The 13835-nt window shown below is 39.0% G+C and overlaps 1 long non-coding RNA gene across 1 annotated transcript in view; it reads right to left on the reverse strand.

The window, feature by feature from the left end:
• Window positions 1-607: 607 nt before the first annotated feature.
• The window catches only part of LOC147035707 (uncharacterized), an 80692-nt gene continuing 67464 nt past the window's right edge, over window positions 608-13835 (reverse strand). Inside the window, exons 3-5 of the long non-coding RNA XR_015062366.1 lie at window positions 12022-12123; window positions 10988-11112; window positions 608-829 (exon numbers count right to left, since the gene is read on the reverse strand). This is a non-coding gene — a long non-coding RNA (uncharacterized LOC147035707). The remainder of the gene's footprint in view (window positions 830-10987; window positions 11113-12021; window positions 12124-13835) is intronic.

The raw sequence follows: 13835 nt of genomic DNA on the forward strand, positions 1-13835 counted from the left end.
ATACCACCTCACTTGCTGACCTTTGACCAATGTTGACGTTTTGGTCGATGTTGACCTCAAAAATAATGGCTCCTTGAATTCATTGACCGGAAATATAAAGGCTCTTCAAATTTAAAGTCAATCGGACGAAAATTGAGGATTTTAGAAATACCACCTTAATTGTTGACCTTGGGACGATGTTGACCTCAAAAATAATTGGCTGGTTGAATTCAGTGATCTGCAATATAAATCCTCTTCAAATTTCAAGTCAATTGGTTGAAAATTGAGGATTTTAGAAATCTCACCAAAGTTGTTGACCTTTTGACCTCAAATACAAAATGCTTCTTGCTTAAGACAAACTCCACCAAGTGGTGAAATTTCGTGAAGATTGGTTTAAATTTGTGACCTGTAGGCAATTGACAGACAAACAAACAGACAGGCAGACAGATAGACAGACAGAATAACAAAATCGACTGGCTAAAATTTTCGATTTTGCAGATAACAAACAGACAGAAAGACAGGGGTGAACATATAAACTCCATCCATCTTTGTTGGTGGAGGTAAAAACAAAATCCTGCAAGTACTTCTACATTATCTTGAAAGAATCAAAAAGCATCTTCACCTGTGTTCTCCCATCACTCCATAAAAATCCATCAATATTCACAGAAAGTTTTTTGTCAGGTGAAGCATTGGAGTCAAAATGTCCAATAGTTTTGAAAATTATTTTTCCATTTGTATCTCTTTCCCATATTATGAGCTCATGTGGTGCAGGTGGGTCTCCATTTTCATCAAAAAACATTGTAGATCCTGTAGTCGTTTTCCATCGCACATTTCGCAGATACAACATCAGCTGAGAATGGAGTACAAAGTAAATATAAATACTTGAATTTTTGAGAATTGTAAAATACCGATTCATTAGTTGTGGAATTGTCAAAGTGTTGGCTCTACTCGCAATGGCAAAATAAAATGAGAAAAAGTTCAATCAGAGATACAATACCCTCACCAGGACTTCTTTTGAGTGGTGTATATTTGTAGGTTTTGGGTAAATCAAATATAGCTGCCAAATTATGTAACCTATGACGTCCTATGTGTGACCCTTTTGTTCCTCATGGATAGGCGGTCATATGTGTAAAGTTTTGCCTCGACCTTTTTGGACATTTCAGGGAAGATGATTTTTTTGAATGTATTTAAAAGAAATGTATATATATACATAAATATATATATATATATATATATATATATATATATATATATAAATATATATATATATCTATATACATATATATATATATATATATATATATATTTATATATATATATATATATATATATATATATATATATATATATATATATGAACCATTTTATCCCGAGATGACCTTCAAAAATTTTCATACTGATCGGATGTGGCATTCCACATATGAAATTGTGACGTCATAACGAAGGCACTTATGACGTCATAAAAATACCACACATTCCCAATGAGGAGTTCTTTCTATATGCCACTTGTACACACATGGCTTGGGGAACACTTTTGTGGAGTTTCCCCTTAATTTATCCGGCCGTTATGGAGAAGAAGATTTTTAGAGGTTTCATGGTAAATGCAATATGGCTGCCAAACCATGTGACCAATGACATCATATGTGTGAATCTATTGTTCCTCATGGACAGGCGGGCATACGTGTAAAGTTTCGCCTCAATCTGTTCAGCCACTTCAGAGAAGAAGATTTTTGAAGGTAATTAAAAATAAAACAAGATGGCTGCCGAATCACGCGACCGATGTCGTCATGCATTTTTTTTGTGTGGACCATTTTATCCCCCGATGACCCTCAAAAATTTTCATACTGATCAGATGTGGCATTCTACATATGCAATTATGATGTCATAATGAGGGCACACATTACATCATAAAACCACACTCATTCCATATGAGGAGTACTTGCTATGTGTCAAGTTTCAATTTTTTCCTTGGTGGAGAGGCCCAAAGTTTTTCCGTTTTTCCAGTATGACTACAACACCACGTGACATTTGACGTCATAATTATCATTACAACATTCTATATGAATAGTCGCACCAATGTTGAAAATTTCTTCTCAATTCGACAAGGGGTTGCCGAGAAAAACAAGAAAGTTATGTGCGGACAAACAGACAGACAGACAGACAGACAAACAGACAAACAAAGACAGACAAACAGACAGACAGACAGACAAACAGACAGACAAACAGACAGACAAACAGACAGACAAACAGACAAACAAACAGACAAACAAACAGACAAACAGACAGACAGACAGACAAACAGACAAACAGACAGACAAACAGACAAACAGACAAACAGACAAACAAACAGACAAACAGACAAACAGACAGACAAACAGACAGACAAACAGACAGACAAACAGACAGACAAAGACAGACAAAGACAGACAAACAGACAGACAAACAGACAGACAGACAGACAAACAAACAAAGACAGACAAACAGACTAACACACAGACAAACAGACCCAAATGCAAAACCTTCTCTGAATCCTTTGGCGAGGGTAACGAGAAAGAGAAATCAGAGATTGTAGATACTCGCCACGACTTGTATTCTTTTGTGTGGTGTATTTTGTGTGCCAATTAAATGGAAGGATCTACGAAATGAAAGGCCATTGATTGCAAAATAAAGTTTCAAATGGTCTAGTTGTCAAGGTCAAATGGTATGAAGGACGAAAGGTCGAAACGTCGAAAGGCCTAAAGGCCAAAAGGTCTGGAAAAGTATAAATGGATCCCATGCGTCAAAATGGCCAAAAGTGTCAAAGGGTCTTAAAATGTCGAAAAAGGGTCTAAAGGTCAAATTTTCAGGAGCTTTAAGTTGCAAAGACAAGGCCCTCTGTTCCTTTGACTTTGTGATCTATTCGGAACATAAAGGTTAAGGGTGTCATTTTGCCAATGATCTTTATGGCCAGATATGGTGGTGGTAACATATACAGGACAACTCCAGGAATGGCTCAGAGTGCTCAGATTTTTTGGCACCCCTTCTGGAATTGATCTCCAGAGGAACAACTGTGACAAATTTGGTTTTTTAATCCATCAGGTCACGATTTGTAGAAAATTTGACATTAAACGAATAATAATCAACTGGCATCATTATTAGCTTAATTATAATATTCCATTGATGAAGAACCACAGGAATATATCAAAATGGCCACCATTATTGTGCCCAAAAATCACAATTTTTGAATTCCTATCATCCTCATTCAAATTAGAATTAAAATTCAAAATGTCCAACAGACAAGTAAAATAACTACATTCTGCTTCAATCATTTGCTTCATTTCGTTGCAGTGGAAATTAATTGGGAAGTCTGTGTTGTATGTGGTGAAGGTGGTGGCGATTTCAAGTGCCCTGCTAAGAGCTATCAGAAGAAAGGGCTTCGTGCATATGAGGCGTTTCTGTGGAATATAACCCAGTTTCACGATCATAGAGCCTTGCCTTTTGATATGGACTTCAAAGGCTAAAGGCTCAGTCACACATTGACGTTTTAGCCAGATTATGCTGATTTTTGGAAAATTTGTCTAAAACGCTGGTACACGTCGAATACGTTATGGGAAAGTTTTGATAACATTGAGAGCACGCTGAAAAACACTGCCATACGTCGTTGTACGCTGCCTTTAAACATTGTACTTTTCGGTTGTCCTCACATTTTCCATGCTTGAAATTTTAAGACTTATGCCAGCGTATGACTCACACATTCGCATAATGCTGGCCATAAGTTGTAGGCACGTCACGCGATCGTTGACAAATGTCGATACGCGTTACTTGTGAGTTACTCACAAGTCGAAACACGTCGAGGTAATGTTTAGCGTACCCGAAACTTATTTCTAACCTATGAGTAACGTGTTGTACTCACGTTACGCGATCGGTATCACACATCGACACACGTTACTTGTAAGGTGCCCATAAGTCGAAACACATCAAGGTAATGGCTAGCGTCAGTGTTCCAGACTCCCTGGTTTTTTAGTTTTTTAGTTTTTTTTTTCTTTCTTCCTTCGGTATGATGGTGATTTTGACACTTCGATTTCTAGTGTGGTTATAATATAATATAATTAATAGGCTTCCGCTCAATGATTTAAATCATAACCGCACTGTACACTGAACACCGTCATACTGAAGAAAAAAAAAACCGGGAGTCTGGAACACTGACGCTAACCATTACCTTGACGTGTTTCGACTTACGAGTACCTTTGAAGTTACGTGTGTCGATGTGTGTCAATGATCGCATATCGTGCGTACAACTTATTCACATCGCATGCGGAGCGTGTGTCATACGGCAAGTACGTCGTAAAATTTTCAACATGTTTAAAATTACAAGACGTACTCCACTTACTACGATGTATGATAGCGTACTTTAGCGTTCTATCCACACATACCAAACTTACCCATACCGTATTCAACGTGCGCCAACGTTTTAGATGCATTTTTCAGAGGTCGGCATACGCTGGCAAGATCGCCAAGGTGTGACTGCGATGTTGACACTTCCATTTCTGTGGCGGTTATGATTTGAATCGTTGTGCGGCAGCCTTTTCATAACCTACGCCACGTCATTGTCGGCAATGCGTGCAGCGCGCTATGCCTAAGTTAGACTATCGTTGGGCATAGGTTGTGAAGGCCGACAACAGGTTCAGCATTCGTTGGTATAAGTTATCTATAACACAACGAAACGTTCTTTGTCCGTTCCTAATATGTAGTGCATTTGACCAAGTCGTTATGAATACGTCCGAATCTTAAAAAAAACATCAAAAGTTCAACGTAAGCCAGCCTTTTACATACATTTTAATACGTTGCCATTGCTGGCTAAAACGTCAAGGTGTGACTGGGCCTTAAGACACGGCGGATGAATTTTTCCATAACTGTGCGAAGTGACATGTCTTGTCACCTGAAATTTGCCCCCTCTAAGTTGAAGCATGTGCAAGAGGCAAAATGCAAGTGTGGCAACATAGTGAATGAGAGTGACCATCAGCATTCAAAACGACAAGCCACTACCTCATTGCCAACTCTTGACTCTTGTGTATATTCTGCTCAGAGTCCGCTGGAAAGCCAGACCTCTGCAGTACAATGCAGCTTGGCAAGAACCTGAGGAAAATGGCCAGAGTTGGAGGACACAACACAACTGGTAAGAATAGCCGGAGGTGATTTTGTGGCAATTGATGCTAAGTGTCACAACAATTGCATTACTACCTACAAAAACTGCTAATACAACAGTGTCATATATAAAATATACGACAGTGTCAAAGTCTCAGACATCAAATATGAACGAATAAAAGGAGCTTGAAGCCAGGCCATTTGCTGAACTGGTGTCTTCCAATGAATGCCAAGTGCAAGACGGGGAATTCCTCTTCAAGCTTTCTGAGCTGCACAACATATTTCTGAAAAGACTTAAAGATCTTGTTAAAGAGAAGGTCATTAAAAAATTGAAATTTAAAACTCAACTTCTTGATCATTTTCTGGGAGACTGTCAAGAACAGACGGATTGCAGAAATACACTTTCTCTGTTTAATGAAGGACTGAAAACACTTCTCAAAGAAGCTCCAGCTCACTGAGATTGCATGTCTAAAGCCTTTGCTCTTGCCAAAATGGTGAACATCCTGAGAAAAGAGATGTATGACTGAATGCTTCTGATTTTCTCGAAATTTTCCAGTCGACTGCAAAGGCCAATATGTGCCCCAATCCGAAAGACATTGGTGTCCATGTTACCAAATGTGACAAATTTGAATGAAAAAGACAAAACAGAGTTTCAGGCTTATTTGTCCATATCTCAGATGATTCTCTTGAAGCGTAGGTCAACTTCCAGCCTGAAACTTCACTCTCAGGATTGTGAACATCTTCTTCCATTGTATGTGGGTTTGGACATTCACACAAGAACAAGAATCAAACTAATCATAAACCATCTTTTTAAGGTTGGAATATGTGTCAGCACCAAACGTATTGTTGAGGTGGAGACCTGGATAGCTGCATCTGTGTGAGAGCACTTGCAGAATGATGGATTAGTGTGTCCTGTCCAATTGCGGAATGAGCTTTACACCGCAGGTGCATTGGATAATATTGATGAAAAACCCTCCTCCTCCACATCGCAGGAATCATTTCATGGCACTGGCATCAGTTTATTTCAGTCGCCCAACATGTCCACCAAGTTTTGTCTGAATACAATATTTTCACTGAGGCCCCTGAATAATAGAATGGCACTCGGTAGAGCACGTACTGCCACACGGCTGAACAGTTCACATTTTCGATTCCACCGATAGGCTGGATCTGGATCCGGACCTCAACACAAATGTAATCAGCTTATTTTTACCACCTACCCAAATCATCCACCAAGTTTTGGCATAAATTTTTGAAATATCATGCGAAATCATTTTTTGCCGCATCTCTCAATGGTGAAGAATCACTTAAAAATTATGGGATGGAGATCAAAGTCTGCACAGATGAATGTTAATAAAGTGAAAAAGGCTGATATTTTTGATTTCAGATATATGATTTACCGACTACTTCCACAACTAATTTAGACCACCCCACCTCCCAGTTGGCCCTATTTTGGGCAGCATCGGTCCCACTATAGTCCAATTGTACAACTGCTATACTGTTCTCAATAAATACTGCACCTACAATGTGCAATATATATGAAATATTAGTGACCAAATAATTAAATTTTTACTCACAATTGCCATGGCTTTGAAGTGGATTTAGACCCCATGTGCCCCTTTTGGGCACCAGGGAGCACCTTATTGCTCCGATTTTTGGCACCTCTTCTGAAATTGTTCAACATATCTCAAAGGATGATTGTGTTAAATTTGGCACTTTAATACACAAACTCACAATTTTTTCACTGAGGCCCCTGACAAAGAGATCTAAAAGGTCTTAAAGGTGTGACGATCAAAAAGCCTAAAAGGGTCTAAAGGTAGAAAGGCATTGAAGGGGACTTCAGGTTCTTAGGGGTTCTAAAGGGTCTAATGGGGCAAATATGGTCTTTGGGTTATAAAGGGTCTAAAATGATCTAAAGGATCATTGGGATCTAAGTGTTCTAAAGGGGGTAATGGGGTCTATAGGGTCTAAAGAGTCTTAGGGGTTTTAAGGTTCCAAATGGTCTTAGGGTTCGAAAGGGTCTGAAGGGTTCTGTCGTGGAAAATAATTCAATTTCCACAAGTTGGATCAGCATACGAAAGGAGAATCTTTAATTTTGTATATACGGAGGAAGAACATTGAATACTTGACTGAAACATTCGAATGGACTTCACTGAAACATTAGCCCAAAGCAATTCTTCTTATACACAACTTCACATTCCAAAGAATGGGAGGGGAGAATGGCAGGGTTAGCTGATAAGCATTAGGCAAAATAACTCAAACTGCAATAAGTGTCCACTTGGTGAAAAAGAATGACATAATCATGGAAAAAGTTGCAGTGATATCAACTAGGTCACCTTGTTTCATAGTAAGACATTCCTTTTATCAATATTTAGGTCAAAAGACTCTCGGGTAAAGCTACATATAACTGACAGCCAATTCGACTATAGCATAAAAATTAGATTTATAAAGCACCGGCAACAATTATAATTCAGTACATGAATATAATTATTTTTCTTCCACAGGATTCAAAGGATTTAATAACTTATAAAGGGTTACAAAGGGTCGAAAGGGGTCTTAACTTTTCAAAGTGCTTGGGGTTCTTAAAAAATCTTGGGGGTCATAAGGGTTTTCGTCATCTGAATGGTCTTGGTGTTCTGAAGGGTCAAAAGGGTTTTGGCTTTTTGAAGGGTCGAAAGAGTGTTAGTGTTCTGAAGGATCTTAGGGTTCCAAAGCGTCTAAATGTTCTGAAGAGTCGAAAGGGTCTTAAGGGTCTTAAAGGAAATCCTGCCTTCCACAGGATGTCCCCAACTCCTTCGTTTCTCTCTCTGGTTACTGCCTCTTCTAATTTGACAGGCCTGAACAAGGTCCCAGCTGCGGAGTTGCTCTTTAAATCAATAACTCAATTTCCTCCTACCCTTGTACTAACCTTACACCTCCCAACCCCCAGGAGTTACTCTGGCTGTAATTTCCCCTCCGCTTCCACCTCTTGTTTGTCTGTGTTATTTGCATTCATCTGAACATTCATTCTCATACTCTCATACTCTCATACTCTCATACTCTCATACTCTCATACTCTCATACTCTCATACTCTCATACTCTCATACTCTCATACTCTCATACTCTCATACTCTCATACTCTCATACTCTCATACTCTCATACTCTCATACTCTCATACTCTCATACTCTCATACTCTCATACTCTCATACTCTCATACTCTCATACTCTCATACTCTCATACTCTCATTCTCTCATTCTCTCATTCTCTCATTCTCTCTCTCTCATTCTCTCTCTCTCTCTCTCTCTCTCTCTCTCTCTCTCTCTCTCTCTCTCTCTCTCTCTCTCTCTCTCTCTCTCTCTCTCTCTCTCTCTCTCTCTCTCTCTCTCTCTCTCTCTCTCTCTCTCTCATCCCATCTCTCTCTCTCTCTCTCTCTCTCTCTCTCATCCCATCTCTCTTTTCCTCATATGTGGAAATTTCAATTGTCACAATGCAACTTGGCTGGGTGTTTGTACCTCTCTCACCAGTCATGGTACTTCAGCAAAGAACTTCTGCAACTCCATGGGACTGACTCAATCAGTGAACTTTCCAACACTGAACTCTGTGGTGAGCCAGTTGTTCCAAAACAACTTCTCTTTCTGGAAGGCTAGCTCAGTGCTTTCCCCGAAGTCTGAAAAAAGTATGTGTCCACTCTAAGGAGAGCCAGAAAACAACATCTGTTCAACCCCAGGAATGAACTTTCAAAATTGTCTCCCTCTTCTAAAACCTGGTGGCACCTTCTTCAATCTGTCTCTGGAGTATGCTCCTATTCAATCTCTTCAAATTGCACCACAGCCAACTCCACTCGTGAGAATGCTGAATGCCTCAATTCTGTGTTCGTTTTCAAATCTTGTGTCCCCAACCCCTCACTACCCATTAAATCAAACTGCTGCAGGGCTTTGTGGCTTTTGCAATTGAGAAGGTGGAGAAGGTTATTCCAACCCTCGACTCAAACTTTGCTGCTGTACCATACGGTATCAGCTAACGTGTCCTAAACAACAGTTCTGTGGCCCTTGCACATTCTCTCTCTGCTCTTTTGACCTTTTCATTTGTGCTACGTCATCTTCCATATGCTGGGAAATCCACAAACATTACTGCACCACATAAAAAGGTGAAAAACTGATCCCCTAAACTACCGATAAATCATCTTACTTCCAATCATCAGCAAGGTCATGTAATCCATCATTGCAGTTGATATGATATCTTTCCTTTTTCCAACACCCTCATCTCTGATCACCAATTTGGTTTCAGACCAAGTCACTCAAACTTGGACATGCTACTTAGTCTCACCCAACAATGGGTGAAGGCCCTCGACATGAGACATGAAATCAGGGCCATCTCTCTGGATATATTTAAGGCTTTTGTTGCAGTCTGACTTCCTGCATTACTCTCCAAACGCTCTGCCTATGGCATCCAAGGACAACTCCACACATGGCTTGCTGACTTCCTTCTACTTTTGTCGTCAACATCAACCTCAACGTGTGGCACTCAACGGAATCCTTTGATTCCCAGTCCTCTTCCTTACAATCAACAATGGTCTCTCTTTCTCTCTGGAAAATCCTCTTTATTTATTTGCTGATGACTCCACCCTGTACCGTGACATCCCTCAGGCAGCCTCTTCCCTCTCTTCAGAGCTTGAAAAAAAAAAATCACAAAATATTCAAACACTTTGAATATGTCTGTTAATCCTGACAAATCTCACATTTTCACGACCTCTCTCTGAAAGGACTGTCTGGCAAACCATCTTATCTACTTTCTTAATAATCCTCGAGGAAATTCAGTCAATCAAACTCCTGATACCACTCACTGTTAGCAATGATCTTTCATGGGCAAAACACATTTTAAAGTTTGCCTCAAAAGCCAGCAGCGAAGAGGGCATCCTCCATCATACCAAGGACTTTCCTTGGCACACCTGAATTCCTATCCACCTACAAGGCTTTCATCCGCAGCCTGATGGAGAAATGCTCTCCGCTCTGGGTATTTCCACTGCCTCAGATCTTGCTCAGATTGACAATGTTGAAATCAAGGCCTGAAACATTATTGGAATCACACATGATGAAGCTGAGTCTATGAGCCTATCACTTCATCATAATAGAAGTTTGCTGGTTTCTCTGTCTTCTGCTGTCTCCTTTCTGGTCTTAGATACTTTGCTCTTTCCTTGTTTTGTCCCTTGCAGGTGTCTGCATGGCACACATGATCCACCATCAACCATCTTCTTGTAAAACTACCTAAATCCAGGATCACTGCTTACATGTACTCATTTCTTCCTCTTATTTCCACCTGTGGAACCAACTTCCACATTCTTTTCAACATCATTCTTCCTTCCAGGTCTTCAAGACAGTTGTTCGCCACCATCTCAGATCATCCCCAACCCAAAACGATGATAATTTCTACCCTTGTAAACCGCACCCCTCTCTCACCATGCCAACCCAATCCCTCCTCCTTCCAAGATCCAGTTTTCCTTCCCGAGGGTTTCCTTCTGTATCCATCTTGTCCATCCCATGCATATTTTGTCCACCCCATACTTCCTCCCCTTCCTCCCCACACCTAATGTTTGTCCAAGTGTCCCTCTATCTTGGCCTTAAACTCTTCTGTTGGCGTTCCCCCCCCCCCATTCTCTTGTATTCTTGTTGTTCTGTTGCATCCTGATCCGTTCCGTGTACTGTTACGAGCTCTTCCACGAACCTCAACTCTGCATACAAAAAAAGGTTTAAGGGGTCTAAAAGTATACTGGGGTCAAATGTAATTAATACACCCACTCAGGTTCTGTGCAGACAAACAGACAAACAGGCAGATAATTAAACAAACAAACAGATGCAAATGCAATACTTTCTCCTCTGACGTGAGTAAAAATTAACTTGTCCTTACTTGCCATGGTTGAACTTCAGACATCTTGGCACATGATCCATTTTTAAATGGACTGTTTTGGGATGTACATGATTGGATGTCCCTCAATGCATATGCTACAACAAATACAGCCTGGTAGATATAGGCTGAAAAAAACAAATTGGAAACATCCGTAAAATGAGTGTATACATTCTCCAATGATTCGTTGCCTGAGCATGGTGGGAGTTCATTTTTTACTCCATCCCAGGTGCATCCAAAAGCATCTTCCCAAAGTTCAACAATATAATCATTCAATGATTTCTCTTTCCAATAAACTTGTTTTTCTTTTCTTTTTAGGTTTTGATTTTGAACAATGTCATTATTTTTGTCACCAAAAGAACTATTTTTTTCCTTTTTGAAGGAAGCAGAAATCATGATAAGCAATTATTTATTATTATAGATAATTCAGCATTATTTATAATGCACAAAATATTATTTTCAAAACGTTTTCTTGAAAATTCTATTTAAGGAAATTTTGGTGATACCAAGATCAAAATTAAAATTTCTGTATTTATTATATTTCATGTTAATGGTGAAATTGTTATGTGAACTTTATAATTGTGGGCAAGTAAAAACTATGGTTCAACCCTGAAATTTTGTGCAGTGATATTTTCTATCCTGAGAAAATTACACAGGAAACAATATCGATGATGGTCAAACAGTCTGCTTAAAACAGAGATAACATCCAACATAGTTACTTGTTCTACGGAACAAAGGTACATTGTATAAAAGCAGATGAAGGTCACAGGACACGATTAGCAAGTTTTGGTGAAGTTTTTCACCAAGTTGTTTTCATCTGCAGTGAGTTCAAAAATGCAACTAACTCCTGCCACCAAAATGTTTTGAAAAGATAATTTAGGAGGATCACAACAGATTTCAAAGTAATTTTATGTGCTGGTAGGAAAAGTAGAACAATCATTCGAATCTCAATTGAAATGGAATAACTGAATGAGGAACACATTGAGTACCACTCCACAAGCCAGAAAGGTGATGAAAAGACCATTGATCGAACAAACCTCAAATAACCTAGTTACTCATGCAGAGACAATTTGGGAAGTTGGAGATTATCCCCAACACAGTTGAGATTTGTTACTTTGTGAAGTAATCTCTTTGTACCACTGAAAAAAACAAATGAATCAGTCATTTCCATCCAATGATAATGGCATAATAACAATAACAACTACATGACCCGTGAACCCATTGGGTTCCCGTTGTGACAGCTGTTGAGGGAAAAAAAAGCATTTCAAGGAAAAACAAGATAGCTCCAGCGAACTATACCACTGAGGTTGTTTGCATTGATCAAATACTCCCGAAGAGTACTTTCCTAAATCAGGAAATGATTTTTTAATAATTTTTTTCGTTGCCCGATTTGAACACAACTGGATACTATACACCGCAGGAGAATGGTGAGTAACGTGGGCCAAAAAAATTTCTGCTATCGTGTACTCTTTTGGCTGTATTTCGGGAACATACATACATACACATATACTTACTGAGAGTTTTAGTAATATATAGATAGATAATAATAATACTAATAATAACACAGGCAATTGCAGGATGGCCTCGAGTGCTGAACACGAGTAGTATCAAAAGAGAGGCTTTGCCACAGTAATATATACCATATCTCAAAGTTGCAATATTTGCTTGCTTACGCTCATTAATATTTCTCCTTTTCAAACTGGTACACGTTATTTTGTCATTGGGCTCCCTTTTGATCCTACTCCCCCTACCAGGGGCTGGGCTTCACCCCCTTCCATATGATCATTTATTTAATGAAATTAAAGTAGTCATAATAAGAGTATGTTTTATTTTCAGGAATAACTTAATTTATTCGTCAATTTAAAAAAAATGCAGTGGTAGCCATTTAACCCCTCCCCCCTCCCCCCCAATTGCTTTCTTATTTACCCCCCTATGTATATAAATATATCACCTCCATTCATCCATTGGGACAATACTCTGTGCAGAGCGTTGATACTGCCTTAGCAGTCTCCTTGGCTATTGGGAACAATTCTTGACAGGTCACCACTCCGACACAGTATACCAGCAAGCTAGCACTTATTTTGCTGACATCGGAAGGATGACAGGCCGAGTCAACCCCACTTGGTATTAATTCAACAGCCAAGGGGGATTTGAACTCAGGATCCTCGGATTCCAAGCCCACCACCCAAACCATGAAGCCAACACTAGGCAGAAAAGGAACATCCCATCCCCTGTAATTATTTTATATTTTCCCAACTCGTGTTTCCTCACAATAACCATCATATTTATTTATTGGAAAACTTCACGCAAGTGTTTTCTGATGGATATAATTTCTCCAATAAAAGAAATCATGCAATTATCTTGGACGGTTATCCTAAAATTTACTCTGTATATGGTTATTCCAGACACGGGAAGATAAACCAGACTTTTTGGTTTCATATTGAGTTTATAACCAATTGGGGTTGTGAATGCACTGAATGAAAATATTGTAGTTGTTCTTATTCCAACATTATAAGCACCATCAATCAAATCACAGTGAATAAATACCGAATTTATGCCTGAGGATATTTGAATGACATCACGATAAAACGTTCCATCAGTTTCAATATTTTTTGCATAGAAAACCCATAACTCTTTAATGAATTATCAATTGTGAAATCAACATTGAAGTTATTTTTAAGTTTAATCATTGATTTTGAAGTATATTTTTGAATATCTATAACAATATTTTTTGGTTCATCACCCTGTTCTTTCATAAGGCCAGCAATTTTGGAAGCTATTTGAGAAATATTGTATGATCTGGGTGAAACTGTTATAGTTTTGTAACTGCTTCCCAGATTATAACTAAAGT

Source organism: Eptatretus burgeri, chromosome 1, assembly GCF_056783735.1.
Source record: "Eptatretus burgeri isolate ZD-2024b chromosome 1, Ebu_testis_v1, whole genome shotgun sequence".
In the NCBI taxonomy this organism is placed as follows: Eukaryota; Metazoa; Chordata; class Myxini; order Myxiniformes; family Myxinidae; genus Eptatretus; species Eptatretus burgeri.